Below are 22,056 nucleotides of genomic sequence, written 5' to 3'. Positions count from 1 at the left end.
AGACCAAAAGGGCTTTGTACGAGGAAGGTTTTTAAAGGAATTGACCTTTTCTTTGATAGGTTCAATAGACCTGGCATCTACCTATGGTTTACCACTTGCAGTTATAGCTTTAGATGCTACTAAAGCTTTCGACCGAGTTAATTGGGTCTTTTTGCAGTCTGTGGCGGAATCAGCGAACCTGGGCAGAAATTTCTGTAGAGTTCTGGAAGCCATATATAGGTCCCCCAAAGCAAGAGTATTGGTCAACGGTTCCCTGACGGACCCAGTTTCAATTAGCAGAGGCACGAGGCAGGGGTGTCCCTTATCTCCACTCCTCTTTAACTTATATATAGAGCCTTTGGCTATGAAAATCAGGAATGACCCCGAGATTATACCTTTTCATTTCTCAGGGTAGAGTAGGAAACTGGGTCTATACGCAGACGATATTCTTATTTATACAATCAACCTCCAAAACACCTTTAGTCGTGTCCTGGAACTAACAGCAGATTTTGGGAAAGTGTTGGGGTACGATATAAATAACAGTAAGACCGAAATCATGTCCTGGAATTTAGAATCAGGGGAAGTTGCTATAAAAGAAGCAATGCGATATCTTGGGGTTATAATCCCACATGATATTTCAAAACTAACGAAAATTAATTTGGAAAAAGCAAAAAAAGAGATTACTGGGCTTTTAAAATTATGGTCACATCTCCAATTTACACTACTTGGCCGAATTAATCTAATAAAAATGATGATAGTCCCCAAGTTAACCTTCTTGTTTGACACTATCCCTCTCCCCTTTGACAATGAGTTGCTTAAAAAACTGCAAGGTCACATTAGCAGTTTTATATGGGCAAGTAAAGTCCCAAGAATAGCCTGGAAGAAATTAAGAAGGAGGATAGAGAAAGGGGGCCTAACATTGCCGGACCTGCTTTTTTATTCCTGGGCTTTCTTACTAAAAAATGGGAGAATGCTATTAAATACACCTACACATTCAGATATAGGGAGATTGTTGGGAGCTATGTTAAGACAGGAGCCAGGAGGCAGCCAAGGGTTTATGTTCAAGTATGCAGACCCTAAATACTTCAAGAAGGTTAGGTTGAATATCCTTAGAGGCCTGGCTGAGACTGGTATAGGGTCAGAAGAACTCTAAAGATCCCATATTACAGTTCTAGAGCTCCTATCTGGGACTCACCAGGCTCACCGGTATGGACAAAAGATGCTTTGGCGAGGCCGTTGAGAGAGGCAGGCTTAACAAGCTGGAATCATATTATACTGGATTCGCAACTGATAAGCTGGGAAATGTGCAACCTTTTGTCGAACCAACAAGTTTCCAGATTTAAATATATACAAATACAGAGCTGGTTCCAAGATGTAAGCACGGGGATAGGAAACACCAATGAACTTGAGGACAGACTTTTGGACGAGTCAATTACTAAAAAAGAAGTGGCGATGATTTATTGGCTGCTGGTTGAGATGGAGGATGGTGTCTTTACATTACCCACGGAGCTTTGGGGAGGATGCTTGCAGGAATCTTCATTGGAGAAAAAGTGGCAAGTATCTATGTCTATGCTTTTTAAAGTTGTGAAACCCGCACACCTAAGGAGAAATCATATCTTCTCCATCCACAGAGCTTATTGGTCGCCACAGAGGCTGTCAAAATTTGGGAGAGGAGGTGTTGTTGCCTTGCCAAAGTGTGGAAGTCTGAAAGGAGACGACGTGCATATGTTTGTGGACTGTCCAGAGATTCAGAGATTCTGGACTGACGTGAGTAAGGCTCTAACTACTATGATCGGCTTTGACATCAAGGTAAGCGTTCTGTCGATTATATTTGGCAGTGAAACTGCTCTCGATGGAGCCTCAGGGGATAAGTCAAGGTTGTTTTTTTATTCCATGCTACTAGCACACAGAGAAATATGTAAGAACTGGGTTTCTGTGTCCCCCCCCAGGTTTTTCGATTGGCTAACTTCAGTTAAATATGTGGCCAGCCTAGATATGAAGGTGTTTAAAAAACATCAATTTTGGACTCCTATTGTTATCTAATGATTATGCCTATCTGCCGGTACGGCTGGCTTGGGTGTTCTCTCTCTTTCTTCCTGGCTGCCCAATCGGTGCTTCGGCATATGGGGGTGACAGAGGAGTGATTAAAAAGGAGTTGTGGAAGGAGGATGGCTTTTCTTCTTAATCCAGGGTGGAAACAATTGTGAAGCAGGCGTCTCCTCCTCCCCCTCCTTCCAGCATAATTGTACAAAAGGGCAAGATATTCTCCATTTTACTGGTGCAAGTGGAATGGTGTTTTCTCTTACTTTAAGAGGCAAATGAGGATAAAAAAATAAATAAAAAGAATAATAATAATAATGGGGGTCAGACATTGTAGAATTTCAGAGTCACAAAAGCAAACTGCAATCTATTCAGAGAAAAGGAAAACTGGCAGGTGTCTCTCACTTCTTCCCCACTGAGTAATGCTCAGTAGAGGAGAGTGTTAGGAGTCAGTCCATACCTGTCCGAGAATCACTCATCTGCGGGTAGCACATAGAACCCCAGACCGTACCTCAAAATCAGCATTCACACACACATATTGGTTGATATTTCAGACTATTCGATTATTTATTATACACCATTTGTCTGCAAATCATGTGTATCTGAATGACTGTAAATACTGTAAACAGTTCAGCAAGTATCATTCGTAGGAGGGCAAAGGTTAAACAGGCCATATGTTAAATGGAGAGAAATATTCCCTTGTTACTACACTTAGAAAAGCATACAATGTTATGTCAGAAAAGGGTATTCTATATCAAATATTTATTATTCTTTAAAAATTTTTTTAAAAAAACATATTTATCTATACAAACATACACAATCATAAAACATTTCATATTACATCAAATCACATTAATTAAAAACATCATACAATACATGTCATTTTAATCTCAATCACATATAGAATTCTAGCCCAATTATGACCAGCATAACATGGAGACAGACAAAATGAAAGATCCAATTACTCTTTTTCAAGTACACATAAAAAAAACCCTGAAATACAGCTTGTCACACGTTGATAAATCCGTGCGTAATTGAATCTGTATTAGGACTTTGATTATGCAAATCCACAGCGTCGACGCGTTTCGATGGCTTAAGGGGAATTCTATATGTGATTGAGATTAAAATGACATGTATTGTATGATGTTTTTAATTAATGTGATTTGATGTAATATGAAATGTTTTATGATTGTGTATGTTTGTATAGATAAACATGTTTTTTCAACATTTTTTTTAAAGAATAATAAATATTTGATATAGAATACCCTTTTCTGACATAACATTGCATGCTTTTCTAAGTGTAGTAACAAGGGAATATTTCTCTCTTTACTGGTTCAAAGTACCCCATTTCCCTTGAGTTTCAAGGGGTCCCTCTCAAGTCCTTTTTTCACATATGTTAAATGGAACCAGGTCAGTATTAGAAGTTTTAAAATATACGCACAAAACTCTTACTGCTACATATATCCGGACACTTCCTCTTTGGGAATCGCCTCGGGCAGCCTGGGGAAGGCAGACAATGGTCCATGGGACCACTGTATGCTTTCCCCAATGTCTAACCAGCAGGACAGATTATTATTTTTTTTTTTAAAGTAACACCTATACAATTAAGGGCCACAGGCTGGTTTTAAACTAATGACGTGCTTGGAATCTGAAGGCAGGTTTGGGGCCTGCTCTCCCTCTAATATTGGTAAAGAGTCGCAAAATATGACCTACCTCATTAATATTCAGCTTTTTCTGAGCTGACTGGTTAGTGCATCAGTCGCATAGCAAAATGAAGGGCATCTGTAGTAAATAGCTACAATTACATGTAAGTAGCTTTGTAGATGTATTGAAAAGTACAGGGACTGCGCAGCAGCGGGCACAAACTGTACCTCCGACTGTTACTGTTCGCTGTCCGCACTTATAGTATTTTATTGTGGAACTTGCTGATCTCATAAAGGCTGCCAAACCTTTTACCATGTGACTTAAACATCAACCTAGTGCTAACTACTACAGCAGCCCACAAAAAAGTCAGCGTATAATTTGCATATCCTGATTTGTGAAATGCTTTTAGTACATTATGTCCCAAGTGAACAATCAGACATTCTTTATTGATAAAGTTAAGAAATAATTCCCTCATTATCAAAGGAATACCATCTGTTGCAGAGGCCACTTCTAGATCATTTGCACCACACAGACTGAGACTATGCAGTATTCACTGGCTGAAGGTTGACAAAGGCCTTACATGCAAACACAGTCTTCGCTTTAAGGATATTTGAGGTTCTCCTCTAATTTGTGCTCCATTTTGTTTAAAAGCTCAACTGATCTTTTAGATGCAGGAAAGTGAGTTCATGAAATATGTATCAACACCTCCTCAGGGGCATTAAGCGCTATTTAAATGCAATAATAATAGAATGCAATACATAGTAACCTACTAAAGTAATACAACAGCGTCGCCTTCCTAAGTTTACTCAAGCTACGGCTCTTTCCAAAGTAATATCCAAACTCCCGTAGTGGTGGTCGGAAATCTACGCGTAGCGCCACGTGGGCACTCTGGTGGTAGACGTCTTAACATAATATAAATGAAATGTACATGCAATACAGCAGAGAGAAAAACAGATAAAAATCAACAAATAAAACATAAAACACATGACACATATATCATAAAAAGACACATGCCACACCCTACAATAACATAGCATTACATAAAACATATCACATAAGTCACTTATCCTACACTGTCAGGCATACCAAAACATAACCAAAAAAACATCTCATAACATGGCATTAGATAACACATGAAATAACAGGCAATGCAACTTAACACACAACAAGACATAACATAACGTATAACTTAACACTGGCTGTTGGCTGAAGTGGAAGAGAAGTGCAAGACCGAACAAACAAGAAAACAAATCATGTCAAGCAAGACACTCATGTGTGCACCATCACTACTGAATTTAAAGGAAAAAAATGAATTCTCGCCAACTCAAGGAGCACACATCCAGTACTGTTGACCACTCAACTCCTCCAACCACCAGGCCTCCATGAAGAGTCCCCAGTCCGCTTTCTATGTCCCCAGTACACAAAGAGTTTGCTGTGACCTGAGGCACAACACTCCTGAGGCGGAAGCCGGGAGCACGCTCGATTTTTTTAAAATTTACTTGTCACAAAATACTTTGTTTTTATTTGTCTTGCACTTACCTAGCGCATTCTCCCACTCTAATCTCTGGCAAAATCGCCGCGCAGCCGATATTAATGCTGCCACGGCACAGTGATTTTCGCCGCCATTCCTCCTCCTCAGTCCACAGGCCACGCCCACGGCCCTGAGGCCACGCCCCCCCTCTCATATACATATAATGTGCCTTCCCCGGACGCGCAGCGGATGCGTGCAGCGGGCGCGCGCCTGCGCGCCAAAGGCAAGCCCGTCTGCGCCTGTCCGCGGCCCTACCGGGCCAGAACTCATAGCCCTCACTCCCTCCTCCAACTGAAGAAGGAAGCTGCTCCACCCTGTCTCCACTCCTGGGATCCATCCTTACAACATCCCGCTTGCAACCAGTGTGGATTTCATTTCTCACCCCACGCAAAAATGGAACCCACACAATACTCCATGCTCTTGCTCAACTGCAGATCCCTCCCCAAGCACACCGCGGAAATCTCTCTACTGATAGAGGATGCAAACCCGGACATCCTCTTCCTCACAGAGACTTGGTTGCATGAACACTCGGAACCTGATTTGGTACAAACTCTCCCAGACGGATACCAAATACTCCGCCATGACCGCAAAACAGGAATCGGTGGAGGACTAGCAGTGATTCACAAGATAGGCTATGAAATCACTAGCACCCCCGTTCGTGTTCCAGTTAGTGAATGCCTCCCCTTCACTATAAAATTCAGCCCCACCAATACGTTCTCAGGTATGCTTATATACCGCCCACCCGGGACGCAAGGACAATTTCTCTCTAACCTTGCCCCAACGGCTGCAAACCTCGCACTTAGCTCTGGTAACTTCACACTCCTGGGTGACCTCAACACTCACCTTGATGACCCTAACGACTCAAACGCTAGAGAACTATCCTCCAGTCTAGGTGCCCTCGAACTACAGCAACTAGTCCTCGGGCCCACCCACCTAAAGGGCCATCTTTTGGACCCCAGATTCAGCAACTGCCCGAACCTACAAGTTGGAAACCCTTCACCCCTTCCCTGGACTGATCACTTCCTTATCCCTTTCACATGGACCCTCCCCAACCACCCCTTACCTAAACCCATGACTGTCCGAAAGTCACGTAACTGGTCCAAACTTCCCCAGCCGGAATGGGGGGAGAACCTTGATCTAACCGTACCCACCAAAACCTCCAACCCTATAGAGGGCAACGAGAACTACAACAGCTGGATTACCAATTCTCTAGATCTGGTACTTCCATTTAAACGCACCCACCCCAAGCGGGGGAACCCGACCGCCCCGTGGTACACTACTGACCTCCGAGACGCCAAACGCAACTGTAAAAGAATTGAGAGAAAATGGCGTCTCGACTACTTACCAACGGACAAAACAGTTTATAAAGCAGCTATCAAAAGCTACAAATCCAGCATTAATTTAGCGCAGGCAAAATATTTTGAGGAAAAAATTGACAAGGCAGCCTCTAAGCCCAAGGAGATCTATCGGATAGCAAAATCCCTCCTTCAACTACCCGAGACACCAAAGGAGCACAGTAACACCCAGGTCCACTGTGATGAGCTAGCGGTCATCTTTTACCGCAAAATAGAAATCATTAATTCCTCTTTCTCTCAAAATATCCCTCTGCCCAGCTGCCCTGTAGACCCAGGTTCTGCGGCAGCACTACCCGTCTCCCTCACATATATCCCGCCCTTAGATCTCAGCCATGTAGAAAGTATTATGCAACAGGTCAAATCAGGATCACCCACTGACCCGGCCCCTCCGCGAGTTCTCACCCCGATCACCAGTCAGATCTCACCCACCATTCGGGACCTGCTTAACTCCTCTCTCCACGCTGGCATCTTCCCGCCTTTATGGAAGAGAGCAATGGTCAAGGCTTTATTAAAGAAACCTAGCCTCAATCAAAACAATCCTTCCAACTATAGACCTATCTCTCTGCTACCTTGGCTCAGCAAACTACTAGAGAAATATGTCAACTCAGTCCTGACACACTTCTTGGAATCAAACGACATAGTTGATTCCTCACAGACGGGCTTTCGGCCCCTTCACGGAACCGAAACAGCCTTGGTCGCAGTGACGGAGGAGGCAAGAAGGATCTTAGACAGCGGTGGGTCATCGGCCATCGTTCTACTCGACCTTAGTGCCGCCTTCGACACTGTAAACCGCAACATTCTTCTCCACCGTCTCAGTAGGATAGGAATCTCGGGAGCGGCACTCACCTGGCTGAAATCCTTTCTCACAGATCGATCTTTTCAGGTATTTGAGAAAGATTTCACCTCCTCCAGCAAACCCCTGAACTGTGGGGTGCCCCAGGGCGCCTTCCTGAGCCCCACCCTTTTTAATGTTTACCTTAGCCCTTTGGCTGATGTCGTCCGCCCCTTTGGAGTGAAAATTATCACCTATGCGGATGACACACAGCTGGTGGTGGCGTTGGACCCCCTCTCAATTCCCACCACAGCCTATACAAATGTTTGGAAGCAGTCGCCGCTTGGATGTCGGCCTCCTGCTTAAAACTAAACGGGGAGAAAACAGAGATTATGCTCTTGGGAAATACCATCACCAAATCTATCAACTCCATCTGGCCCCTTTGCCTAGGCTATCCCCCCGAACCCAAAGAACAAATCAAAAGTCTCGGAATTTGGCTGGATAGAACACTCAATTTTAACTACCATGCAACTAAGCTTGCTGCCACATGCTTCGGGCTCCTGAGGCTACTTCGCAAAATCCTCCCCCTTCTCCCGTTCCACTCAAGACGGATCATGGTCCAAGGGCTGATTCTATCTCGCCTTGACTCCGGAAATGCCCTATACCTTGGGGCCCCACAGTCCACGCTCAATAGACTTCAAATTGTCCAAAACTGTGCCGCCAGGACCCTCCTCGATATCCCGTGACGAGTCTCAGTCAAAGCTCAACTGAAAGATCTCCACTGGCTTCCTGTGAAATCGAGGATTGAATTCAAGGCCATGTGTATTGCCCATCGCTCCTACTGGGGGACAGGCCCTGCTATCAACCGCCCCCTGGTAAATGCCTATCATCCCAATCGTCTCCTCAGATCCGGGACATCTTATCTCACCACAGTGCCCCGAATCAAGAGAGACAGGTGTGGAGACCGGTCGCTCTCCTAAAACCTAGCCAACATCTGGAACACTCTCCCCCTCTCAATCAGATCAGAACCTAAACTACTTACCTTCCGTAAGCTCCTTAAAACCTGGCTTTTTAATAAATCATCTTTTTAATAAATCATCTTAATAATTCGTTTAAGTCTAGCGTACTCCGCCTAGCCCAACCTCTGCAGCGCTGGGACGCCCCAGGGTAGCCATCGCGCTTTATAAATTATCTTTTCATTTCATTTCATTTCATTTCTGGTAGTACTCATGAAGTCCAGGAATTAGCCAGGAGTAAGCCAGTATTACTTTCTGAAATATTGGTTTACTTCAAAAATTCATCAGTAATCCTGTAATACTACAAAAGCAAGTCAGATTTACTCATGCACTATTCTTTGTGAATCAGGTGCAACCACAATGTCTTGACTTCTTGTATGCAATCAAGAGTAAATTCAGACTCTATTGTGTAATGCACATTGTTTACAAAGCCAGGTGCTTACTCACATAAGCGTGTCCACATTGCTAAGTATCCAAGTGCAGATTCACAATTTACGAAATATGAATATGCCCTCTTAAATCGATGTACTTGCACATAATAGTGTAGCATTATGGCTATGCCTGGGCGGTAAATTTTGTTCCGTTTGCGGAATTTGCGATATTTCGACATTTTCGTGTTCCGCGGAGAGCGTGAAAATGTCAAAACTTTCGCAACCTGCCGCGAAACGGAAGTATTTTTCTTGTTCGCACTTTAAAAATGCATTCTCGGGCGCGCAGTTGTGACTTACCGGGTCCCTGCATTCGCCGACGAGTATTCCTATCCATTTGCGCGCGTCACAAGATGTTGGATTGTTGGTAGCCGGTCGCGCTATCCCGCGAGAGTTTGCGATCGTGAACACGTCATTGCAATCGCGAACAGGAAATAAGCATCACGAGCAAGATGGCCGCGCCCATTAGCGACCGCATGGGCAAGTTGGAGATATATTTCCCCGCAAGCACGCAAAAACACATCACGAACGGGCGGGAAAAGCAATCTCCGCATCTTTGCGAAAGTTTTGCATGCTCGCTGAGATTTTGTGCAATTTCACGATAATTTGCAAAAGTTAATTTCGCAAATTCCGCCCACCCTTAATTATGGCTTAATATTATGAAGCAGTGCATCTGCTTCCGGATATGGGAGAAGTCTTCCAGGATAAATATGCCATGGACATTTTGTGAACACCTACACATTTGTAAGTTTGTAGAATATTGTTCAGGTCTATTGGTGGAAGTGAAAAAGCCTTTCCACAATGCCCCATCAAAATATGGGTTTCATCTGTGCCTCTTCCAATCCTGGAAGTGTAGTTACTGCAGCCCTTTAGCTGGAGTAACTTTTGTGCTATTTCCAAGATGGAAAGGGGTTAGATTGGAGTTTTTCAAAGCTCACAAATATGCGTTTGTTGGCATTCAGAGATTTAGAAGGCAAATCACTCCTTGTAGAGTCTACCCCACACACCTCATGTGGGTTTATGGGATTTACCACTGAAGAGAAATTGGCAATATCAAATACATTTTCACATGCCTGGAATACTGCAGGTGAAAATAAGGGCAAGGGCAGGGAAAGGGCAGGAATGTGCTGTGTAGTCAATATGGTGCATTCCTGCCTCTTCCCCTGCGTTGCTGCCCTTTTGGGAGCCTCCCGTCAAGGCAGGCACCCTTGAACGATGGTGCAAAGGTGCCTTTGTTGCATGCAGGATTGTTTTTTGTGCTGGAAGGGACACAATCCTGGGAGGCATATTCCTCTATCTAGCAGCACACAGAGGAAGTAACAAGGAGAAATAAAGATATTTCTACACTATCTCCTGGGATGGTGTATCTTTTTAGGGCATTCCCAGGTTTACCAATTCTGGTAAATCTGAGAATATGTCAAAATCCATGGGAGTTGCGTGGGCACACCCACACAACTCCCATGGAATGCCTTCCCAGGGCAGAGTAAGACAACGCAGCAATTTGCACTACATTGCTTTTACTTCAGATTTATGGAGCCACTCAGGGCTTCACAAAGTCGCCTTGTGTGGTTTTATAAATCTCATGTAAGGTTTACAGAACGCATGTACCACGTTGCGTGGTGCAAATATGATGCAAACTGGCTCATAAATATGGCCCTAAATTTGCTGCATTGGGCCAGTGGGAAAACACAGTACAGAGCCAATTTACAGCGATTGGTCGACTGCTGCTGTCATTCACCACTCTGGTGCTCTAATTCGGCTGCCTTGCATGATGGACAGCCTCGCATCATGGTGGAGAGGCAAGCGTGCTTTGCCTAGCATAGGATTTGCACTGGAAACACACCCTTCCAGTAAAATTGACTATGCCTAGACATATTTCAAAACTATCATACAAATTGGATGTTTACTGTGTATTTAAACATACATGCAATGGAAGTTGTTTTGAACAAATTATACATTTCCCCTTGTTAAAGTCCGCTTTAAGGTGTTAGTTTTTAATGCAGCCTGGCCTGGTATCTAGTAGATTGGGATTGAAATCAGAATCTAACTGAAGAAGCAGTTTGTCTTACTTTGAAAGGGAGAGCTTGTGGCAATGCGCTCCTGGAGTGTGAGGTGGGTGCCCAGGGTGAATTAGCTGAAAGTTGGATTTTGAAGTCTTATGTCATTGAGCCAGGTTTTTACTGTATCTTGTGTGTTGTCCCTTATAAAGAAAAGAAATTGTTTCTTGGTCGGCTAAGCTTCAGGTATGTGCTGGGCGTCCAGGTCTGGATGATGTGTAAGCTATGCTTTTTCTTAAAAGAAGGGTTTGGTGGCAAACCAGTTATGTCACTTGCTGTGCAGCTGGATGATAAATAAGTGATATGGCTTCCTGTGCAGATGAATGATGGAAAATGAAGTCCTCATGCTTGGCTTCTTCTTTTGAAGACAGCTGTGGCATCCTTTGCAGATGGGTGATGGGAAATGAAGTCCTCATGCTTGGCTTCTTCTTTTGAAGACAGTTGTGGCATCCTTTGCAGATGGATGATGGGAACTGGCTTTAGTAAATTACTATCCCATGCTATCAGGCAGTTCTTAGCCGGCAGGTGTGACATAAGGATAATTCTTCCTACAGCCTCAGGTAGCTGCTGGAACAGGAATCCCTTATGCCCTCAGTGTCTGATACCTCTCAAGCAGGGAAAGTCTTGTGGTGTTGCTCTTTGTCGAAGAAGCTTTGTTGTGGATGCATTATTGATTACGACTGTCAGTCCTAACAGGATCCTCATCCAACTGGAACACAGTAGCCTGCTTATTGCCATGAACTGTCTGCTGTGCCTGGCTGAGCAGGACACAAACACTTTAAACAACAAGGAAGAAATAACACATTTCAATTGCAAATGCTGAACGGTTCTGGTTCCTGGTTTTGAGGTCCTGTCAGGTGATTTTAACTATCTCCCTGGTGATGAATCAGCTAGGAGCACAGAGTCTACAAAGATCACACAAACAGTAACGCATAATATATATGGAAGATCGGCTTGAACATGTTCGATCAGTGCATGTGCAGCTCTCCTTTGCAGGTTGGATGCCATAAGCAGGGCCACTGGAATTATGCGGCATGAGAGGGCCAAAGTATGTGACAAGGTTGAGTAAATTATGCGGCAGGAAGAGGCAAATAATGTGGCGAAATGAGGCACATTGTTTGATAGTATAACTTCATTATTTTGATCTTTTTACACTTGCTAACTTGTTAAGCACTTTAGTTTAATTCCCAAATATAGCAAGAAGCACCAGAAAGGTGACCAGTCCAGCTTTGCAAAGGACCTTCCACTGCGTAGCAAATGCAACACATGCTTTCTGCGTTTTTAGTAACAATTGAACTGTTTGTGATGAAAAGAAAACATTTTTTATTGTTAAACTCTGCAGATTATGCAGCAGGTAATGGATTATGTGGCAAATGCGGCACATCTATAGGTATGCGAAAATTGCTTTGGCCGCACAATCCTACAATTCCAGCGGCCCTGACCATAAGAAAGCCTGAATGCATGAGAGACCTCTTTCCCTCATGCCTCTGTTTATCACTCTGCGGCTTGCCTGTTCCTTCTCCCTCGTGCCCTGCACCTGACCTTCCCACCTCTCTGTCAGCATCTTCTGTCACTTGCTCTCCTGGTCAATTTCCTGTCCTGCTCGCTGCTTTGTCCATTATCTTTTCTTTTTAGGCTTTTTTAACGGTGTTCGTTTTAATGACATTATTTAGGAAGGAACACTAACACCAACAGCAGAGGGTGACACATTCTCTCATTAAAGAGAAACAGAACCATGAGGATGTTCAAGGAGCAGGAGGCGGGGGCAGGGTAGGGGCATCAATGGCACAAGAGGGCGAGGTGGGTGCACGGTTGTCGGAAGTTAGTGCGAGTCCTGTAACCATACCTTAATTCAGTGCCCTCTGAATGCACCTTCTGTTTTGGCCAGGTGCGATAAAATGCACCTGTTTCTACGTATCTAAGAAAGGTACTTCTGGGAAAGAGAAAATATGGTGTCTACTCCAACTACTGGTCTGGCTACTCAAGATGCCACACTGCTAATGAGGGCTGCAGGCCTGGCTGCAATTAAAAGGGGCAGATTTGCAAACATCTGACACTACCCAGCACTGCCACTAAAGTTACTGTACTGCGGCAAAGGGAGGGAGCAGAAGAAGATACGGCAATGTTTCTCTTATCCCCTGCATCATCCTTGCACAATGCACACACCTTGCATGGCAGTGCAAGGACGCGTGATGCCTGGCATAGGTTTGCTGTCGGCTATCAACTACAATATCCTGCTATTCTGCGCAAGGTCCATCTGGAATTTAAGATCAGCTGCACCTCGCAGAGAGCATCAGGCTGACAGGGGAGGCTGGTGCATAGGGGCGAGATGGGCGTCGCCCTCCCACCCTGGGTGACAAAAAAAATGCCTGATGAAAAACACTGAGCAGCTAGCAATAAATTGTGCTGGCTGCTAGTGCTCAGTGAACAAACATGTGAAAATGTGGGGTTTTCTTTAGGGGGGGTAGGGGGATGGCCTTTGCTCTGCACATGCTTTTGGCTGGGCGAAGATTTCTTCAACCTGGAGCCAGAAAGCAGGGCAGTGACGACACACTGGTGGGTGCAGCCTGTGTCTCATTTTCAGAATAGCATTTCTATTTTGGGCGTTATTCCCTTGGCCCAGGGAGGAGTTGGAGACACTCCATTCATTCCAATGGCTGGGGGCAGGGCTGCCTGGCATGCTTAGAGTTTGTGGGGGTGTGGCAGTGGCCTTTGCCTCTTCCACCAGACCCAGCAACAGTTGTTGCTTTCAAGTGATTGGTTTGCTGGGGTCTGGGGGAGGAGCCCAAAGACAAAATCCAGTTTATTCTAGTTTTTGGCTTGCTTCGTCGTGGCTTGTGAGACCTGCGTGCTTCCATACCAATTCCACGCTGTTAACTGCAGACCCGAGGAGCCCGGCTTAGATGGACTGAGAGACTGAACCAGGCCTGGAGTCCTGGACCGAACAACATCGAGGTGAAGGAAGGTCATCATCACGTCGGAACATCGGTAAGTAAAGTAAACGAAATCCGATAATTTATTACTATACTCTGACGCCTCGGTGATAACTGTCCGTGAGATTTGGGAGACTCGTGGCCCCCTCCTCACATTCCGCAGCCGGGGGCGGGACACCTCGTTTTGCATTGCACCACCATTAAGGAAACGTCTGTCTGATTAACCTGTTATTTACCGGTGAATTATAACAGATCAACGTTCAAGGATTTTCTTTCAGAAGTTCGCCTTGATTCAAGGCGAACTTATGAAAGAAAATCGTTTTACCTACAGGAGGGCCTGCAGCAGGCCCGTTTGTGACTAGATAGAGAAAGCCAAAAGAGTGATTGGAAGGTCCGAAGTGGAGCGGAGCGCCGCGCCTTCCCACACGAAGAGCCCAGATCTGGGTGCGATGGGACAATGGGGGATAAAAATAACCGCACGGACTCTGCAAGGGACGTGTCGAGTTTGCCTTTTGTGTCAGGCCCGTGACACAAGCGGATGTCTGACATTCTCCTCAGCCTGACCTTGAGGGCCTTGATAAAAGGGGGGCGTCCGGGCCGCACTCCCAGCCTCTCTGTCCTGCAGCAAAGGTGGGTACAGCCCGTGTGTCTGCGTAACCTGTGTGTACTGTTCCCACTAACCTGCTGCCTTCGTGATAGCCAAAGCCCTCACTAACAGAAGCAACCCCGAGTGGACCCCCTTTCACCCACTAACCTACACGCTCTCCCAGGCCGTCCTCTAACCAGTGCTGCCATTGGAAGTTTCCTGGGGTGCGTCACTTCTGTTGTATTTGGTGACTTCTGTAGTGCTTAGAACCGTGTTTAACTTACTGCATTACCTGCAGCGTGTGCAAAGTGAAGAGCCCCCAATAGAGGCCAGGGTTAAAAACAAGAGTGCTTTAAACGCAGCCCCGTATTTTTCAATCCGTGACGCGACAGAAGTTTTTCATAGACGGGTGAAAAAGTCCAGGTATGCATAGAGGTTGCCTCGTTTCTTGTCCAGTGCTTTAAATGGGCCGGTACTGCCCGGTACTGAGTACCGGCACCTTTTGATTTTGAGAGGAAGAGTACAAGCACTTCTCGAGAGTGACGTAATACGTTGAATTAGGGAGTACTTTTCAGAAACAAGCAGGTACTCTCTGGTTCAGAGTACCTGCCCTTCTATTTTTCCATTTCAAGCAGTGGTTTTGTGTGACTGGTGAAGCTCTGGGTGCAGCCGTGGGCTGGTGGGTTAACTGACGGGACACCAGGCCGCATCGTTCTCATATCTGAGCCCAGCTCAGGGCTTGGAGCAAACACCCCAGAGCGAAGCAGGAATACATAGTACCCCCAGGGGCACCCCGCTGTCCCCCCTCTCCCATAGGCGGCCTAGTGCCCCGGGGGCACTAGGCCGCCAACCGCCGATTGGCCCCCTGCGGGGGCTGCAGTCAGCAGCATAGTACCCCCAGGGGCACCCCGCTGTCCCCCCTCCCCCATAATAGGTTACCCAAATGACACACACAAGACAGTTGGTGTTGGGTAACAATGCTGCAGGTTTATTACATAATTCCAGTATATGTAATGGGTGGGTTATCTTACGGGCGATCCAAGGGCAGGCACCCAACTGGGTCGCCTGCCCGCCTGATGAGCCGGGCAGCGCGGGAGCGATGCCCGCCGTTGCTGCCCTCCGGTGATTCTTTCTACGATCACGTGCTGTTGGTAATTCTACTCACGCCCCCCCTCTCGGGGCGGAGCGTCGCATAGCAAGCCCCCGGTTGTTCAGGCCCACAACCGCCCGCAGGACTAGCGGGGCGCCGACACGGCTTCCGGGACCTCCCTTGAGGCTCCTCGGTTTTGGCTCAGGCACCCCCTATGGTGCCGCGCAGAGGTACCCTTTGTACCGGCCTGCTTCCAGATCGCCCTGTAACTCCGCCACAGCCCTGGAGGCGGCTCACCGTCGCAGCCAGGGCCCCCCACCACCTGCTATAGTCTTACCTGCACCTCTCCTGCCTAGGGCTTCCTGCAACTAGCTGGAGGGAAACATTCCTGCCGAAAGGGGGGGTTGGAAATGTTGCCCTCTCTCTGGCACTTCGACCGCGCTGGCGGGACTCAACCCTTGACCTTTGGGATCCTTTACCCCCCCCGGCACAAGGCTTGCCCATGGGCTATAGATGGCCCCATCTATGTCCACAAGCCCAGACGCCATCCTGGGTCGGATAGGGTCTGCTATTGTGGCAAGAGGAATTTACGTAACTTTGGACAGTCCCCTCTGTGCGCTTAAACCTGGTGCACAGGAGTGCTCCTGGCTGGTAGCGCGTGACCATGGGCAAGGGGCGACTCTTGCCCCTGTCCACCGTCCCTTCTTTCTCCTGGAAATTATGCCCCTACATATCCCTCAGTGAAGAAACCCCCTGGGCATACCATCTTCGGTAATGTGTCTGGTTTGAGCAGTGCGCGCTGTCTGCCTGGTTCAGGCTTTGAGGATTATCTACGTCATATTATGTCCCTCCCATCCTGCTCCCCGGTGGGAGGGTGGCAGGGGGGGGTGCCCCCCCCGCCAGCCCCGAGCCTCACCTGTGGTGCTAAATTCCTGCTCCGTGTAAGTAGAGTTTTGGTGGCACCCTGGGCGTGCCCAATGCTCTATCGACACACTGTCCCCTTGTGTTTGGCCCGCTGACACCCCAGTTGTTGGGACAGCAGGACCAAATGTTGGCTGGCCGCCTCCCCTAAGCGGGGTAAAAGTGTCCGTGAACCGGGTTCCCCGTTTCCTGCAGCTGCAGCACACAAATTAGTAAAACAAGAGACCTGGTTCACACTCATGGTTATTTAATAGACCTTAACTTATCCACACAATAACAAACCACTACAATCACGGCACACCCAAACGGGTGTGGGGGGGGGGTGTGAAGGGGGTTGAGGACCTCGTTTCAGGGTTGAACATACGTTTGTATTAGTCCGACTCCCCCGCCCCACCAATTCCACCTTGGCGGGTGCTAAAACAGCCAGGTGGGCCGCAGTGGCTGCTCCGATCCTGCGTGGCTGGGGTATCACCTCTATGGCTGTCCCAGCTCAGCCCAGGACAAGCTGGCCCCCATCATTCGCTCGAACTGGTATCCGTGGTGGTTTGGCCAGGACTGTCCTGCTTGGAGCAAGCAGTCGCGGCATGGGGGGCCCCGCATTTGCTGCACTTGTGAGTGAACCGACATGCTTTGCCCCAGGAGTAAGACCCTGTATTAAAAAGCCTGCAGGTGCCGGAGGACTGTGCCCTAACGCCCGGCATACGGCCACCCCCTTGACCGCCCCGAAAGGACTTCCTGCTCTGCCCTTTCCCCTCCTGTTTATCTTCCTTGCTCTTTTCGCTACTCGCTGTGCCTGACTTTGTTGTTGCCTCCACTGTGTGCTTGCCCATGTGCTTTACCCATAACCTGACTTCCAACTGATCCCACTCCAGGTCTGGGCAGATAGCCCTCTGCTTCCGGAAGTCACAAACGTAATGGTACCACCCCATGCCCCCGCCCTTAGCAGCCTCTTCTGTGATTACGCTTGCGTAATGAAAGAGATCTGGCCCTTCATCCGGGAATTTTTCAACTATCACAGCTGCCATGATGGCAAAGGCCTGGCCCCAGGTCCCAATGTTCTTCGCAGGATATGAATGGTACTGTACCTTCCTGTCCTCCTCCTTGGTGCCCATCCTTCTAGTATCTACCCCCTCCGCCCCGTGCATGAGAAGGGTGAAGATATCTATGAATTCCCTGCGCCAAATCCCTTCCTTGGCCACTAATGGAACCATCCAAGCTAGGGAGCAGCGGCCAGACACTAGCGGGGCTGTGGTAACTAGCGGCTTGTGTACTACCGCTAGCGTCAGGGCCGGCATGGGTACCACCGGGGGGACCCCCGCTGCGGGGTTGAGGGTACTCGCCGCGGCATCAGCCACTACATCCGTCGGGGGGGAGGGCAGCGGTGGGGGTACCACCACAGCCGGAGGCTGGCCCCAGACCTGGGTGAAGGCCCCCTGCCCCGGAGTTACGCTCGGTGCTGGTGGGGCGGACGGGCCGACCCCTATGGGTGACCTGGCAAGCAACAGGCCAGATCTGACCTCCTCCATAAAGTTTTTCAAAGTATCTGAGAGCTTACCCAGATCATCTGATGATGCAAATGTCACCTGGGATGGGCCCGGGAGTGCGGGGAGTGGCCCAATCCCCAAGCCGGCGATTGCCTGGGGGGCCATTGTGGCCTTCTGAGGGGCAGCGGCTCTGATCCGTGCCGGCGTTCGTTCGTTCGGCCGGAAAGTCCTTGATTGTGGGGCGGCAAATTCTTTTCGACCGCGAAGGGCCTGCGTCATCTCCCAACTCCCTGTCCACGGACGGGACGTCACTGGTTATCCCTGAGTCTGGGGGATTACTGGCTTTCAACAGTTCCGTTGCCCAAGCTAAACCCTTGGTCTTTGTCAACTCCAAGAAGGCGGCAATCCGGGCTTCTTCCGATATGCCCGCCTGAGTCTCCTCAACTTGTGGCCCTGGTGTGAACAGCGGGGGGGATGATCCTTGACTGTCCATCGTATTGCGACGACACTTTCTAGTCTGCAAGGGGAAAGCGAGAGAATTAAATCCTTGTTCGCCCCCTTCGAGGCAGCTGCCCTGCTCCTTGGCCTCCGGATGCTACTTCCGGACCGATTCCCCCTCCCCGCCTGCCAGTACTTACTCCCGTCAAGGTGCAGAGTGCGGAGCGTGTTTGGCTCGTGTTTGTCTGCTCTCACTTCAATGGGCCTCCTCTTAACGAATTCGGACGGTGCGTACTCTAAGAGAAACCAGCGTAAACAACAAGAACGGGGCAACCAGCACACACGCGCGACTGTACACAAAAGAGGGGGGGGGGGGAAGGGAGCACAGAGACGGGAAGCCCTGCGGGCGGTCATACTTATAACTCTTAAAATTCACTGCCTCTTCCCCCTCCAACCCCACCCCAGCCACGGCACTTGGGATGCCACTAGGGCCGAGGAGGTTGCAGATTTTAACGAGCGCAACTCTAGATGTGGTGGTGCCAATTCTAAACCGTGCCGCCCCTGCGACCAGCACCGGCCTTCTAGGCCGCAAGCCACCAAAAGCCGCCTTTCTACATAGCGTTAGACCAACTTTATTACATCATTCACTCCCGTGAGACGTATGTAGCCTCGCTGTGGGAGGGGGGTGGCCCTGGGACCGGGAGGTTACATGTATTTACATGCGATCGGTGTGCCTGGCTCGCACGCAACCTCCCCCATCCTTCCGCATAACTGGAACCGGCTGACCAAACACGGGGGGGGGTGCGGGGGGCCTTCCTCCCCCTGTGATAACCCGGGCTCGTGCCCGCATCCCCCCGCGCGGGCCGCCGCCCGTACCTTGTGGTGACCTGTATCAATGTCAGGGGTAAGCGCCATTCAAATGTCATTTATTTAATGTAAATTATATCGCACGGGTATTAGAGCGCTTTACCTGAGCACCGATTACATTCAGGCACGGGGAGATTAAGTGATTCACCCAGAATCACAGGATGTGGAGTCTACCCCGAGTCTGGAACGCTGGTTTCCCGAACGTAAGTTGAAATCTGGCCGTCAGACCCCAATCGCTCCCCACGAGTCGAATAAGTGGGTGGGCTACCATTGCGCGATGCGGACGCGATCCCGAGGCTTTTAAAGGCCCGCACCCAAATCTGTGATTGAGGACCTGCGCCTCGGCCCTTTATACGTTCCGCTCCTTATGCCTACAGTCTATTATGTAGCGGGAACTGGACCGGAAGGAATTGGAGCGCGTAGTATCATATTTTCCTACATATATAGGCGCGAGAAGATTAAGTGATTTGCCCAGAATCACAGCATGCGGACGCGGCCCCGAGACTCGAAAACAACCACAAATCGCGTGTGAGGACCTGATCCTGGGTCCTCGCATATGAATTCCTTTCCATGCCTAATGCGTCTTCTGTCGAGAACTCGACCCGAAGGTATTGGAGCGCGCAGCACCGTATTTACAAACATATGCAGGCACGGGGAGACTCAGTGATTTGCCCTGAAACACATAATGCGGACGTGGTTCCAAAATTCTCGCAATTACTAACCCGATTCCGATTGAGGACCTGAAACTCGGTCCTTGCATCTGTTTTCCTCTCCATGTCTATATCCTTCATCTAGCGGGAGCTCGACCCGAAGGTATTGGAGCGCGCAGCCCGTAATTACAAACATATGGAGGCACGGGGAGATTAAGCGATTCGCCCCGAAACCCATAATGCGGACGCGGCCCCGGGACTATCAAAACACTAACCACATTGCGATTGAGGCCCTGCGCCTCGGACCTTGCATCTGATTTGCTTATTATGCCTCTCAGCTTTATCTAGAGGGAAATCGACCCGAAGGAATTGAAGCACACAGCACCGTATTTACATGCATATTGAGGCAGGTGGGGATTAAGTGTTTTTTTTTTTTTTCCGAATAACAGAAAGAGGACGCGACCTCGCGGCTCACCCCCTGTATTCATGCACCGGAGGTGGCAGCGCCGCCGACAGACCACGTCCCTTCCCCGCCCAGTCCCGGCAATAATCAGCTGCTCTGTTGCCGCAACACCCACCTATGGGCTGTGCCGCCCACGCGAGGGCGGTTCAGGACTAATCCCCCAATACAGCGCGTCATTACACCTTGGGATGGAGGGGGGGTTGGTTTCCACTGCTGCGCGCGCTCGATCATTATGGGAGCGCGATACGCTGCATGCCCCAAGATCCCTGAACCAGTACGGGTGCTCCGTGCCCGGTTTCCCTCGCTACCCGTAATGGACGTGATCCGACGCACGCGCCAGGGTTCCTGGCGCCCAGTGGCAGTCGGGCCGTAGGGCCCCTCTGACGATCGAGGGGGCCGGGACCGCAGATTAATGGCAGCTGCCCTCGCAAAACTGCCCCATGCGAGGCCCGCACCCACAACCTCAGCACAGCTCAGTGCGAATAATCAGCGCGATATTCCACCCACGCCCGCCTTCCCAGCCCCCCATGCCCCTATCTTGCATCCCCTCCGCCTGTGGCCATCCTCGCCACAGGGTCCCGTCAACCTGGTACTGCCCAGGGACAGGGCCGGGGCGGAGTGGGTGCTGCAAGACTCACCACAATCAGTAGCGTGGAGGCGACGATGATCACAGTGCCGTGGGGGCCGGAGTCACACGAGGACGGCGCAGGACGACGGACCGATGCTACGAGGTGAGGTAAAAGGCGAAGCGGGCGACAAAGAGGTCGCCAGGAGGGTGGGGGAAGGCTAAATAGCCTCCCCTCACCCCAGGGCCAGGAAGTGACACGCATTGCGCGTCACTTCCGGCCATCCCGAGGAGGGGGGCTCCGGTCTGCGTCCCCGCCCCCCCCAGTGGGGAGGGGTGGGGAGGGGTGACCGGTGCCCTGGGGGCACTAGGGCGCCGACCGCCGATTGGCCCCCTGTGGGGGCCGCGGTCAGCGGCACTCTGTGCAGTCGGCGCCAGAACAGCTCCGAGAGACGTGGCAGCGCCGGGGATATGAAAGATGTCCCTGCTTCGCTCACAGCCGGACACCGAGGCACAGCAGGAGGAAGACATTGTTTGCCTGGACTCTGATCAAACGGAACGCCTGTATGATCTTCTGTTTTTATACTTGGCAATTTAACAACTAAATGCCACCGCCTCCCAGAAATGCGATTATTGTCACGGTGATTATTAATTCAATACTCAGCTAGCACCAGTGTCATCGTTATTTATATTCTTTTCAATAATTTCCTCACTCCCCAACCTGGTGCTTATTGTTAGTAAGATTCTGAATTGCGAAAATAGCTGTTATTGTCTTTATTATGATGAGGGTGAATGACGTTACCATATCTGTGATTAACAACTAGTCATAACAGATTCCGCATTTTGGTCGGTTGTGGAAAACCAGGGTTACGAGCAGGGCTTTAAATGGGCCGGGTCTTGCCGGCACTGAGCACCGGCAGTTTTGAAAAGCAGGTGAGGAGACGGGTCCCTATCGAGCTCCTCATTTTTGCACTCACCCTGGAAAAGAACATCTTAACTCTGCAGCAGCACCACTGCTCAAAGACGATGTAACTTTAAAGAGACTCGTTTTAGTGCTTTCACCTTCACATCATTTCAGAACGGAAGCATTCTCAATACAATATACAACAAAACCATAGTCGTTGCTTATTTATTATATGCAACTAACAACCATTGACAAAGCCAATAGCCCTGGCTTGTTGTAGGTGTAATTTTACTTGTATTATACAACTGGGTACAAAGGCGGAAGCAGAAAATA

General features: G+C 48.9%; 1 long non-coding RNA gene across 1 annotated transcript in view; it reads left to right on the top strand.

The window, feature by feature from the left end:
* The first annotated feature begins 1,619 nt into the window (after window positions 1–1,619).
* Window positions 1,620–22,056, top strand: part of LOC146830622 (uncharacterized) — a 70,475-nt gene continuing 50,038 nt past the window's right edge. Inside the window, exon 1 of the long non-coding RNA XR_014961176.1 lies at window positions 1,620–1,746. This is a non-coding gene — a long non-coding RNA (uncharacterized LOC146830622). The remainder of the gene's footprint in view (window positions 1,747–22,056) is intronic.

Source organism: Triturus cristatus, chromosome 5_1 (assembly GCF_964204655.1).
Source record: "Triturus cristatus chromosome 5_1, aTriCri1.1, whole genome shotgun sequence".
Lineage (NCBI taxonomy): Eukaryota > Metazoa > Chordata > Amphibia > Caudata > Salamandridae > Triturus > Triturus cristatus.
This window is presented reverse-complemented; position numbering and strand designations above follow the sequence as displayed.